Source organism: Gorilla gorilla, chromosome 8 (genome assembly GCF_029281585.2).
Source record: "Gorilla gorilla gorilla isolate KB3781 chromosome 8, NHGRI_mGorGor1-v2.1_pri, whole genome shotgun sequence".
Classification (NCBI taxonomy): Eukaryota; Metazoa; Chordata; class Mammalia; order Primates; family Hominidae; genus Gorilla; species Gorilla gorilla.
In genome coordinates, this window is record NC_073232.2 from 128,696,587 (window position 1) to 128,710,735 (window position 14,149).

Below are 14,149 nucleotides of genomic sequence, written 5' to 3' on the forward strand. Positions count from 1 at the left end.
TTGGTTTACCAATTCACAAGGGAGGTGATGAGTATCTCCTAGATAAGGGGCAGATAAGTCCCAGGATCATAGCTTGGCACCAGGCCTAGAGAGCAACCAGTCCAAACAAGAGCAGCCTCAAGGGAGATGTTTTTGAGAAGGTAAAATAGCTAGAATACATGATATGTTTGAACTATTGAGAGGAATTTTAAACAATTGGGATAGTGTTTTGGTATGAGTCTGTTATAAGTACAAAGCAAACTAAGGAAATGAAAAATATCAATAAGAATATCAACTCCAGGGAAACAAAAAGTTGCGCAAGGAAAGAAAAGTAATCCTAATATTAGGATGGCTCAGCTGCTAATATTTTTGATACTGAACCAGGTTCATCCTTCCTGCGCACAGTAAGTCAATCACTGTGATGACAGGTTTGCAAAAGAGAGAAGATTTTAATCACAAGGCTGCCAAGTGAGGAGATGGAAGAACAAATTTCAAATCTGCCTCCCTGACAATAGGGCTTGGGGGGACTTATGGGATAAAGGAGTGGTCTAAAGCACTGGGAAAGGTGCTTAGTGGGTAGGAAAGGTGAGGTGGTCGGGGTTCTGCCAAGTGTAATCTACATGGCTCTTCATGTCTAAAACACCAAAAGCAATGGCAACAAAAGCCAAAATTGACAAATGGGATCTAATTAAACTAAAGAGCTTCTGCACAGCAAAAGAAACTACCATCAGAGTGAACAGGCAACCTACAGAATGAGAGAAAATTTTTGCAATCTACTCATCTGACAAAGGGCTAATATCCAGAATCTACAATGAACTCAAACAAATTTACAAGAAAAAACAACCCCATCGAAAAGTGGGCAAAGGATATGAACAGACACTTCTCAAAAGAAGACATTCATGCAGCCAAAAGACACATGAAAAAAATGCTCATCGTCACTGGCCATCAGAGAAACGCAAGTCAAAACCACAATGAGATACCATCTCACACCAGTTAGAATGGCAATCATTAAAAAGTCACGAAACAACAGGTGCTGGAGAAGATGTGGAGAAATAGGAACACTTTTACACTGTTGGTGGGACTGTAAACTAGTTCAACCATTGTGGAAGTCAGTGTGGCGATTCCTCAGGGATCTAGAACTAGAAATACCATTTGACCCAGCCATCCCATTACTGGGTATGTACCCAAAGGATTATAAAACATGCTGCTGTAAAGACACATGCACACGTATGTTTATTGCGGCATTATTCACAATAGCAAAGACTTGGAACCAACACAAATGTCCAACAATGATAGACTGGATTAAGAAAATGTGGCACATATACACCATGGGATAATATGCAGCCATAAAAAATGAAGAGTTCGTGTCCTTTGTAGGGACATGGATGAAGCTGGAAACCATCATTCTCAGCAAACTATCACAAGGACAAAAAAACCAAACACCGCATGTTCTCACTCATAGGTGGGAATTGAACAATGAGAACACATGGACACATGAAGGGGAACATCACACACCAAGGCCTGTTGTGGGGTGGGGGGACGGGGGAGGGATAGCATTAGGAGGTATACCTAATGTAAATGACCAGTTAATGGGTGCAGCACACCAATGTGGCACATGTATACATATGTAACAAACCTGCACATTATGCACATGCACCCTAGAACTTAAAGTATAATAATAAAAAAAAAGAAACAAATGATGGCATGAGTAAGTCATCTTACTCATTATAAACTTGTAGAAGATTATAAAACTGTTCAAAAAATGACTGGGATACTACAGATGTCAGTTTCTCATTGACTCACATAATTAAGAGTTGCTGATACTATAAATTTTTAAGTAATAAAACATTTTAAGCAAAAACAAAAAAAAGAAAAAGTAATTAATGATACTTGTTAAAGATGGTAAGGCAGACTTTATTCATGGACTATCATGGCCATAGGTATAGGGACCACTGCAACAAGGTCTTGTACTTAGGGAGATACTAGAATCAACTTTTACTCCAACAAGGACAGGTGGAGATTTATAATGAGGAAGGAGAGTGTGTGTGAGTGGTGGTGGTGAATGGGGGGAGTCAGTCGATGGAAAATTACTGAAAGGAACCATCAGTGACAGGGGTTTCTGGCTGAACAGACTTGATACGATTATTACTGAAGACCGGCCAGGGGGCTTAAAGATTGAGGGTGGTCAGATGTCAAAGAGTGGAGATTTTCGCTAATTTAATTTAGCAGCATTTTTCTCAGACTGGATTCATCAAGGACAGAGAGGGGAGCCCAAGGATAGGCTTAGTCAGAAAGGGCTCAGGAGCCTGACTAAAGTCTTAGTCAAAGCAGAGAGTCTTTATCACTCTTTTCTGTACCCTGCCCCACAAATTCCAGCTGCTTCAGCTGCCTGAAATGTGGGTTTCTGCCTTCTCTGCTTAGGAAGCACACCTGTCTCACCTATAGCAGCCTGGGTCTCACTGCTCTGTGCAATGGGAAGAAAACTGACCTAGAATCACCCCGCATGGCTTCTGTGTCTTAGGGATCACAGTCCTGCACTTCCTGCCCTCAGTGCTTGAAAACAGTTGCCTCACACGTGTCCATTTCCTTGTCATTTTCAATGTGAGAGGAAGTCCAGTGCCAATTACTCTGTCGTGACAGGAAGAATGAATTGTAGAATAACGTAGGATAATTTGACTCTTTAACCTGTAACTTGACCTTAAGCACAGCTGGATCCAAACAAAGGCATCAGACGGGTCTCTCTCTCCACTCCTAGGCTGGTTTTTCTGGCTTAACCTCCAGGCGCACTCTGCCCACATAGTGGCAAAGATGGCTACTGGCAGCTGCAGCTTTTCTTGTGTCAGTTTAACCATCCCCCAGGGAAAGAGAGCACCTTTCTTCAATAGTTCTAGCAAATATCTGAACTAGCTTTCATTGGCCTGCCTTGGACTAGATGCCTATGCCTGAACGATCTCTGGGATTCTGATTGGCCAGGCCAGGCTCAGGGGGAGGGGGCAAGGAATGAGACCAGCTTAATGCAAACCTGGTGCACTAAGGGGAGACATATTTTTCCAAAAGAAAATGGGAGTGCTATTACCACAAGAAGGAAGAAGGAATGTTGGGCATTACCAGCAAAAGTACTTACCGTATTCCAAGCACTCTCAAGGTTTAGTTCAAGGGTCATCTTCTCTATAAAGCCTTTTTGTGTCCTACTCAACTATAGACATCATTAGTCAATCTTTTAATTCAGTTTTAACTTTTACATATATCTATCTTAAAACAAATCACTCGTCTTTTATTATAATCAGTATTTCACCTTTTTGCTTCCTTCAGGCTCCTTGAGGACAAAGAGTATTTTATTTACATTTGAATTCATTTATTCATTCATTTAGTTAACAAATACCGTCTTGGTTCACTTAATGACAGGGATACATTCTGAGAAACTCACCATTAGGTAATTTCGTTTTTGTGCAAACATTATAGAGTGTATTTATGCAAACCTTGATGGTATAGCATCCTACATACCTAGGTTATGTGGTATAGCCTATTGCTTCTAGGCTATACATCTAGGAGCAATGTGTTTGTTACTGTACTGAAGCTGTAAGCAACGGTAACACAATGATAAGTATTTGTCTAAACATAGAAAAAGTACATAATGTGTGGAATAAAAGATATATATTTTTTGAGATGGAGTCTCGCTCTGTCTCCCAGGCTGGAGTGCAGTGGTGCAATCTCAGCTCGCTGCAACCTCTGCCTCCCGGGTTCAAGCAATTCTCTGTCCCAGCCTCCCAAGTAGCTAGGATTACAGGCGCTCGCCACCACACCCGGCTAATTTTTTTGTATTTTTAGTAGAGCCGGAGTTTCACCATCTTGACCAGGCTGGTGTTGAACTCCTGATCTCATGATCCACCCACCTCAGCCTCCCAAAGTGCTGGGATTACAGGCATGAGCCACCGCGTCTGGCCTGGTAGAAAAGATTTTTAAAAGTATATCTGTATAGGGCACTTACCAGGAATGAAGCTTGCAGGACTGCAAGTTGCTCTGGGTGAGTCGGTGAGTGAGTGTGAGTGAATGTGAAGGCCTAGGATATGACTGAACACTGCTATAGACTTTAGAAACACTGTACACTTAGACTACACTCAATTCATTTAAAAATATTTTTCTTTCTTCACATAATAAATTAATCTTAGCATACTGTAACATTTTTACTTTATAAACTTTTTTAATTTTTAAAAACTTCTTGACTCTTTTAAATAACAATTAGCTTAACTTACAAATACATTGTACAGCTCTATAAAAATATTTCTTTATATCCTTATTCTGTAAGCTTTTTCCTATTAAATTTTTTTTAACTTTTTCTGTTAAAAACTAAGACACAAACGCACACATTAGACTAGGCTTACATAGGGTCAGAATCACCAATATCACTTACTTCCACCTCTACGTCTTGTCCCATTGTAAGGTCTTCAAGGGCAATAACATTCACGGAGTTGTCATCAGCTATGATAACAATGACATCTTCTGAAATATCCTCTGAACGACCTGGCTGGGGCTGTTTTACAGTTAACTTTCATATAAGTATAAGTAGAAGGAGTATACTCTAAAATAAAAATAAAAGTATAGTATAGTAAATATATAAACCAGTAACAGAGATGTTTGTTATCAGTATCAAGTACTATGCACTGTACCTAATTGTATGTGCTATACTTTTTTAGGACTGGCAGAGCAGTAGGTTTGTTTACACCAGCATCATCACAAACATGTGAATAACGCTTTGCGCCAAAATGTTATCATGGCCAGGACCTCACTAGGCAATAGAAATTTTCCAGCTCCATTATGATTATATGAGACCACCATTGTCTATGTGGTTCATCATTGACCAAAATGTCTTTATATAGTGGATGACTGTGTTTATTGAGTGCTTATTATGTACCAGTCATTGTGCTAAGGCTAGAAAGAAGGTAGAGTCCAATATACATACACATTGTCCCTGTACTAACAAGGTTTATTTTTAGTGGGGAAGATAAATTAATAAAGAAGGAATTAGAAAGTGTGTGTTGAATGTTATAATACATGTTTTAAAAGGGTGCTGTGTGATGGAATGATTCCTGAAGGGAGTGGTGTTTAAGCTGACACCTGAGGAATCACCTGCGGAATCATGAGTTAGCATGATGAAGGAGGACTGGAGGTAGGTGGTGGCTGTTTCAGGAAGAACAAAGGGCCTTTGTGAAACCCTTGAGGCAAGAGATAATACCAAGAGTTTTCAAGGAACTGAATCTCATATAGTGCGGAAACAGTACATATAGGCCAGACCTTGGAATGCATTATAAACTGTGTAGGCTGTTTGGATTTTACCTTAAGGACAATGAACAAAGGGTTTTGAATAAGGGAATAACACGGTCATATTTATATTTGGATTATCCTGGGTACAGTATGGGAAGGAAATGGAAGAGGAGCAAGACTAAAGGCAGGGACACCAGAGGATACTGTAGTAGTAACAAGTGAAAATCGATAGTGGCTTGGACCAAGGTTATGTGGAGAGGATAGGGAGGTAAAGACAGATTTGGGAAAATGTAAGCCCTACAATTAAGAGAAATTCATGATGGATTGCAAGGAAGAAAGTGGAAGGGAGAAATGAAAGAGACAGAGGAATAAAACATGACTCCTGGATTTCTAGCTTCAACACTAGATTGCATAGCACTGGATTGCACAGCAGAACCATTTCTTGAGATTGGGTACTGTTAAGCAATGGCAGGTCAAAGGAAAGTGAGGGTGGAGAAGCAATGAGCTCTAATTTCATTATGATGAATATGAGGTATCTGCAAGATAGACAAGTGGAGAAACCTAGAGGTAATTGGATATATGATCTGTCATTCAAGAGGAAGCCCTGAGTTGGAAATAAGGATTTTTTTATCCACTTGTAGACATTCATTAAAGACTTGGATATGAAATGGTCTGGAGAGAATGAAGAAGGCCTATAATGGGCTCCAGAGGAACAACCAAAAACGAAGGGTCAAGTAGAGGAGAAACAGCCAGCAAAGAACTGTGAAGACTGCCCAGAGAGATAAGAAAATACAGGTGAGCGTGACACTGAGGAGTTCTGGGAATACAGCTTTTAAGAAGGAAGGACTGGACAAACTCTTTAAAATGCCATCAAGAAACGTGAGGACTAACACATGTCCATACTCCCCAGCACAGAACCTGACTGCATTCACATATTCATTTGTCAAATGAATCTTTATTAAACATCTTTATTTCTTGTCCACGGTACATTATGTCTCATCTCGGGAGCATGAGACAATGACTACAAGGCTGACTGGCACCTGTTATACCTGAGTTCCATTGGCTGAGGAGGTTTTGTTCTCAAGGATGGGTCATTATATTGTTTTCTGCTGCTTTTCATGAAAAAAGGTATAATGTTTTATTGTGAATTACTTTAATTAAAACAACTTCATTTAGAAGGCTTAAATTTAACTGTTTTGTTCACAGAATATAGGACTAAGAAAGAAATAGCTCTCCAGGACTAGGGGGTATAGTGGGAGTGAGGGTCTCATATAAATCAGAAATCTATCAAAAAATGAAGCTGGGCACCATGGCTCAGGCCTGTAATCTCAGTACATTGGGATGTCAAGGTGGGAGGATTGCTTGAGTGCAGGAGTTCAAGACCAGCCTAGGCAATATGGCAAACCCCATCTCTACAAAGCAATTTAAAAATTAGCTGAGTGTGGCGGCATGAACCTGTAGTCCCAGCTACTGAGGAGACTGAGGTGGGAGGATGGCTTGAACCTAGGAGGTTGAGGATTCAGTGAGCCATGATTGCACCACTGCACTCCAGCCTGGGTGGTGGAACAAGACCCTGTCTCAAAAAAAAAAAAAAAAAAAAAAAGCATTTTCTTTTCTTTTCCCTAAACAACCTCCTAGGTACAGGCAGATGAGCATGCCCAGAGTATCAACCATCTCCTTCATCCACAGGACAGGATTAATAACAATGACTGAAGGCATTGGATGCCTACTAAGGGCTGTACACTGTCAGATATTTTACAAACATTCATCTAATTCTAATACAACAAAAGACATCCAACACCACACAAGGAAAACTGAGAAAATGTACTTGCGACAAGTGATAAATGAAAGGTTAACACTAATAATATAAAGAGAACTTTAAAAACTTAATAAAAACGGGAAATAATAGAAAAAAAATGGACAAGGGATATCAATAATTAATAGAAAAAGGTAAAAAGGCTAATATTCATATGAAGAGATGTTCAAACTCATTTATAATTTAAAAATGCAAATAAAAACAAGATACAATCTTTTCTATAAATTGGCAAAAATTAAACAGAAGGATTATGCCAGCATTGGTGACATTAGGGCAAGAGGGCACACTCTTATGTTGCAATATTTTGAGAGACTCTTTCAACATTTTAAATCCTTAACTTATAAGCTAATAGGTACTACTAGGTGCCAGCATAGGTTGTATGAATGTTTGTGAACAAGAATGTACTATTATTTGTAGTTTTTTAAAAATTGGAAATGGCCTAAATATGGAACCAGGAGCATATAATGCAACTATTAAAAATTAAGGGCAGGCACAGTGGCTCATGCCTATAGTCCCACTTACTTGAGACACTGAAGTGGAAGGATTGTTTGAGCCCAGGAGTCCAAGACTTCAGTGAGCTATGATCACACCACTGCACTCCATTGTGGGTGACAGAGTGAGATCCTGTCTTAAAACAAAACATTGAGAAGTATCTATTACCAATTTTGGGAGATGTCTGTGATATATTGTTATGTGAAAAAGCAATTTAGAAAATATATTAACATTTTAAATAACATTTTTAAAAACCTCTAATTTGATACAGAAAATTAGCAGGGCGTGGTGGTGGGTGCCTGGAGTCCCAGCTGCTTGGGAGGCTGAGGCAGAAGAATGGCGTGAATCCGGGAGGCGGAGCTTGCAGTGAGCCGAGATCGCGCCACTGCACTCCAGCCTGGGCAACAGAGCGAGACTGCCTCTCAAAACAAACAAACAAACAAACAAACAAAACCCTGTAATTTGAAAGTTGTATATGTGTGTATATATATATTATATATAGACGGCCAGATAATGATATATCATATTAGTTTTCTATTGCTATTACAACAAATTACCACAAACTTAAAAGCTTAGAGCAACACACATATATTATCTTACAGTTCTACAGGCGGAAGTAAGAAATAGTCCTCACTGGGTTAAAATCCATGTGCCGGCAAGTCTGTGCTCCTCCTGGAGGCTCCAAGGGAGAATCCATTTCCTGGCCTTTCCCAGCTTCTAGAGGCTGCGTGCATGTCTTGGCTAGTGTCCCATTTCTCCATGTGCAAAGCCTGCAATGTTAGGCCGAGTCCTCATGCTCCATCTTTTTGGTTCTGCCTCTTTTGCCTCCCTCTTCTATTTTCAAGGACCCTTGCGATTACACTGAGCCTACATGGAAACCCAGGATAATCTTGTTATCTCAAGATTAACTGATTAGCAAATTGAATTCCATCTGCAACCTGAGTTCCCCTTGGCCATGTAACAACATATTGACTGGTTCTGGGGATTAGGATGTAGATACCTTTTGGTGGGGAGAGCATTACTCTTCCTATCACACATATGCACATATCTATATTCGTATAAGTATCCAAAAAAGTCTGGATGTATATATATTGAACAGTGATTTCCTCTGAGAGGCTGTATTTGAATGTACCTTGAAAAATTAAATACCATGTATGTGTTAAGTATTAATAATTATTCAATATGGATGTAATGTAATATTGTAAATTAAACTTGTCACTTAGTGGCAGTATATCCATCAAAGAATAATATCAGAGGAATTAAAAACAAATGTGTCTGTTCTGATTTATGACACTAAAGAAAGAAATAGATAAATCTACAATCATAGTTGAAGGTTTTAACATTTTCTCTCAGTGATTGACAGAACAAGGAGACAGAAATCAGTGAGGAAATAGATTATTTGACCAACAATTTTAACCAAATTCATCTGGTTAAAAATGTGTAGAACTGTGCACCCAACTACATCAGAGCACACATTAATTTCAAACGCAGAGAGATTATTCACCAGTATAGAACATTTGATGGGACATAAAGCAAATTGCAATAAGAATCAAAGAATTGTAATCATACAGAGTGTGTTCTCTAACCACAATGGTATTGACTTAGAATCAAGTAACAACAAAATATCGAGAGAATCCCCCAAATACTTAACCAATACACTTTTAAATAACCCGTGGGTCGAAGAGGAAATCACAAGGGAAATTAGAAAACAATTTTAACTTACTGGCAATGAAAGCACAGCATGTTAAAATTTGTGGGCTTCAGTAAGAGCAGTGCTTAAAGGAAAACTCAGAGCTTTAAGTGCTTATATTAGGAAAGAAGAAGGGTACACCTATTATGTACCCACAAATTGTTTTTTAATTTTAAAAATTAAAAAAATTATATGATAAAAATGATCATATATGCAAAGCACCCTATGTAGTTCTTGACATATATTTATTATTTAAAGAAAACTTCCCTGTTTTGGAAAAAAAGAAAAGAAGGAAGGAATAAAATCAATTCTAAGTTACCAATTTAAGAAGCTCAAGAAAGGAGCAAATTAATCTCAAAAGCAGAAGAAAGGAAATAATAAAAATAGTGGAAATCAATGAAATAAAAAATAGACTAATAGAAAAAAATCAACAAAATCAAAAGTTTATTTTTGAAAAGATTAACTACATTGATACATCCCCAGCAAGTTTGATTTTAAAAAGAGAAAGGAAACACAATTCACCAACATCTGGAATGAAAAAAATGGACACCGCTATAAATTCTACAGGTATTCAAAGGATAGTAAGTTAATATTATGAACATTTTTACGCCCATCAATTTGGCAACATAAAATGAACAAATTTCTTGAAGAACACAAATGACCAAAACTGATGTAATAAGTAATAGAACATCTAAATAACCACATATCTATTAAGGAAATTGAATTTTTAATCAGGAACTTACCTACAAAGCAAACTACAGTTCCAGATAGCTTCATTACTGAATTCTACCAAATATTGAAGGAAGAAATAAAACCAATGCTACACAAACTCCTTCATAAAATAGAATAGGAGGGAGCAGGGCTCAGCTTATTTTATGAGGCTAGAATAGCCTTGATACCTAATGAAGATATCACAAGAAAAGCTAATCGTAGACCAATATCCTTTATAAATGTAACAGAAATTGTCACAACCCCGCAATATACACAAAGGATAATACATCATGACAAAGTGGGGTTTATCCCACAAATGCAAGGTTGATTTAACACTTAAAATCAAACCAAATTCACCACTTAGTAGAATAAAGCAGAAAACTCATATTAGATGCAGAAGAATCACTTGCCAATGTTCAATACTCCATCTTGCTAAAATCCTCTCAAAACCTCTCCAAACAAACTTAGAGAATTCACGAGACAATTCTGAAGGCTGCTCTGCCTGTACCTACACTTCACTCATTTTTAACAAGTTGGTCTTTGAAAAGAACCCTGGAGTTGAACCAGGATTGTTTTCTGCCACAAATATGGAGGAATTCCACTTTGAAATACGCAGTCAGTGTGCAGATGGGCAACAGAAAAATGCTGTGGCCAACTGAAAAATGTTTTCCCCAAGGAACTCAATACCAGAACCATTAAGAGTACTTCTCAGCCTTTGCTTTCTACTGGAATTACTTGGGGAGCTTCAATGCTTTGGCAGCAGTTTTTGTTTTTGTTTTTTGTTTGTTTCGTTTTGTTTTCCAGCATTATTTCTCTCTTTTAAAAAATACTTTAAATTGAGGTATATGTAACATCCAGTACAATGCACAAATCTTAAGTGTCCATTTCAATGAATTTATTATTGTTATGAACTATAGACAACATGAAATTTAGCATTTTAAACCATTTGAACTATATTATTCAGTGACATTAAATACTTTCACATTGTTGTACAACCATCACCACTACATCTCCAGAACTTCATTTTCCAAACTGAAACTGTATACCCATTAAACAGTAACTCCTCATTCTCCACTGCCAGCCCATATCAGACACCATTCTACTGCGTCTCTATAAATTTGACTATTCTAGGTACATCTAAGTGGAATTATACAATATTTGATCTTTTGTGTCTGGCTTATTTAACTTAGCAAAATGTCTCAAGGTTCATCCATGATGTTTCATGTGTCAGATTTTTCTTTCTTTTTAAGGCTGAATAATATTCCACGGAATGTATATACCACTTTTTAATCCATTCATCTGTCAATGGACACTTGAATTGCCTTCCGCTTTTCACTACTGTGAATAACGCTACTCTGAACATGGGGTGTACAGTATTTGTTTGACTCCCTGCTTCCAATTATTTTGCGTATACACCCAGAAGTGAATTACTGGATCACATAGTAATTCTATGTTTAATTTTTTGAGGAACTACCATACTCTTTCCCACAGTATGGTAGTTCCTCAAAAGCAGCTGTATACCATTTTATATTCCCACCAACAATGCACAAAAGTTCCAATTTCTCCACATCCTTGCCAACATTTGTTATCTTCTCTTTTTTTGTTTTGTTTTTTTGTTTGTTTTTAAATAATGGCCATCCTAATGGGTGTGATCAATAGTTTTGGCAAATATCTATATTTGTGAAAGCTACCATCACCCAAAACAAAATATAGAGCATTCCATCACTGCAAAAAGCTTCCCCGGCTGGGCACGGTGGCTCACATCTGTAATCCCGGCACTTTGGGAGGCTGAGGCAGGTGGATCACCTGAAGTCAGGAGTTCGAGAGCAGCCTGACCAAAAAGGTGAAACCCCATCTCTACTAAAAATTCAAAAATTAGTTGGGTGTGGTGGTAGGTGCCTGTAGTCCCAGCTACTTGGGAGGGTGAGACAGGAGAATTGTTTGAACCAAGGAGGCAGAGGATGCGGTGAGCCGAGATCGCGCCACTGCACTCCAGCCTGGGAGATGGAGCAAGACTCCGTCTCAAAAAAAAAAAAAAAAAAAAAAAAAAGCTTCCCCATGTTCTTTCCCAGTCAATTATTCACTCCCCTACCCTTGCTCAACAATTGCTCTCTGACTTCTATCACCAAAGATTATTTTCCTGTTCTCGAACTTCATATAAATGAAACCATACATACAAGTATGAACTGTTTGACTTCTTTCATTAGATGTAATAGTTTTGAAATTCATCCATGTTGTGTGGATGTTACCACTCTTTTTTACTATTGAGTGGTAAGCTATTATAGAATATACTGTGATGGATTTATTCATTCTGCTGAGGATAGACACGTGTTGTTTCCAGTTTGGGGCCACTATTCGTAAGGCTGCTATGAACATTCTTATAAAAGCCTTTTTGTGACCATGTTTTCATTTACCTTGGGTAAATACCTAGGAATTGAATTGCTGAGTTATTGCTGATATGTGTATGCTTATTTTATAAGAAAGTGCCAAATAATTCTCCAAAGTGGTTGTACTATTTTATAATCCTACCAATAATGCATGAAAGTTCCAGTTACTCCACATTCTTATCAACATGGTCAATCTTTTAATTTTTTCCCCACCATTCTATCGAGTATGAAATAGTATCTTATTGTGTTTTTGATTTGCATTTTCTTGATGACTTTGTCATCTTGAGGCTTTGTCTACCTTTTCCTGTACTTACCGGCCAATGATATCGCTTCCTTTACCAAGGGTTTGTTTAAGAATTTTGCCCATTTAAAAAACTCAGACTTATTTTTAAATTTATAGGACTTCTTTTTATACTCTGAATATACCTATGCCATTTATAGGAGCTACGAATATTTTCCCAGTCTGTAGCTTGTCTTTTCAGTTTCTAAATAACATCTTTTGATGAATAGAAATGTTTAATTTTAATGAAAGCCATTTTATCCATTTTTTTTAATGGTTAGTACCTTTTGTGCTCTGTTCAAAAACTCTGTCTACTCCAAAATTGTTAAGATGTTCTCTTATGTTTTCTTTCTAAAAGCTTTCAGGTTCTGGGCTTTACATTTAGGTCTCAGTCCATTTTTTTGTTGCTCTAAAGAAATACCTGAGGCTGGGTAATTTATGAAGGGAAGTGGTTTATTTTGGTTCATGTTTCTGCAGGCTGTATTGGAAGCTTACAATCACAGTGGACAGTGAAGGCAGAGCTGGTATGTCACACGGTGAAAGAAGAAGTGAGAGAGACACGGGGGAAGTGCCAGGCTCTTTAAATAAACAGATCTCACGTGAACTCAGAGCGAGAGCTTACTCATTACCATGGAGATGGCACCAAGCCATTCATGAGGGATCTGTCTCTGTGACGCCAACACTTCCCACCAGGCCCCACTACCAACATTGGAAATCACATTTCAACACAAGATTTGGAGGGACAAACATCCAAACTATATCAAGGTCTATAATCTATCTCAAGTTAATTCTTGTGTATGTAGTGAGAAAGGGGTTTATTATTTTTTTCATGTGAATATTCAATTTTTTTGAGCAATTTTTTTTTTTTTAGAAAGACTTCCCTGTTCTCCGTTAGATTGCTTTGGTCAAAAATCAGTCAGCAAAGCTCACTCTCCCAAGTTGAAACAACTTATGGACAAGAAGTTATTGAAATTAAATGGTGGCAGACATGTCAAAGGAATATTGCAGGGATTTGATCACTTTACGAATCTTGTGATAGATGAATGTGTGGAGATGGCAACTAGTGATCAACAGAACAAAATTGGAAAGGTAGTAATATGGAAATAGTATCATGATGTTAGAAGCCTTGTGATGAGTATAAACAATGGCTGTTCAGCAGGGAAATCCATGCCCCCTCTCCAAGGGGCCTGTTTTATTTTTATGTAAAAATTGGGTCATTTATGTTTTCATATTAAACTTTTGGTTAAATATACTTTTATGATAGTAAAACAAATCAATTAGTCATATATATTTCCTGCCTCTTTCTTCTGTTCCAGTGATTTATATGTCTGTCTTTTTTTTTTTTTAGACGGAGTCTCGCTCTTGTCGCCCAGGCTGGAGTGCAGTGGCACGATCTTGGCTCACTGCAACCTCCGTCTCCCGGGTTCAAGCAATTCTCCTGCCTCAGCCTCCTGAGCAGCTGGGATTACAGGCGCCCACCATCACTCCCGGCTGATTTTTGTACTTTTAGTAGAGACGGGGTTTCGTCATGG

At 38.1% G+C, this 14,149-nt stretch overlaps 1 pseudogene; it reads left to right on the forward strand.

The window, feature by feature from the left end:
- Positions 1 to 13,538: 13,538 nt before the first annotated feature.
- LOC101126216 (small nuclear ribonucleoprotein G-like) lies at positions 13,539 to 13,749 on the forward strand (annotated as a pseudogene).
- Positions 13,750 to 14,149: the final 400 nt, after the last annotated feature.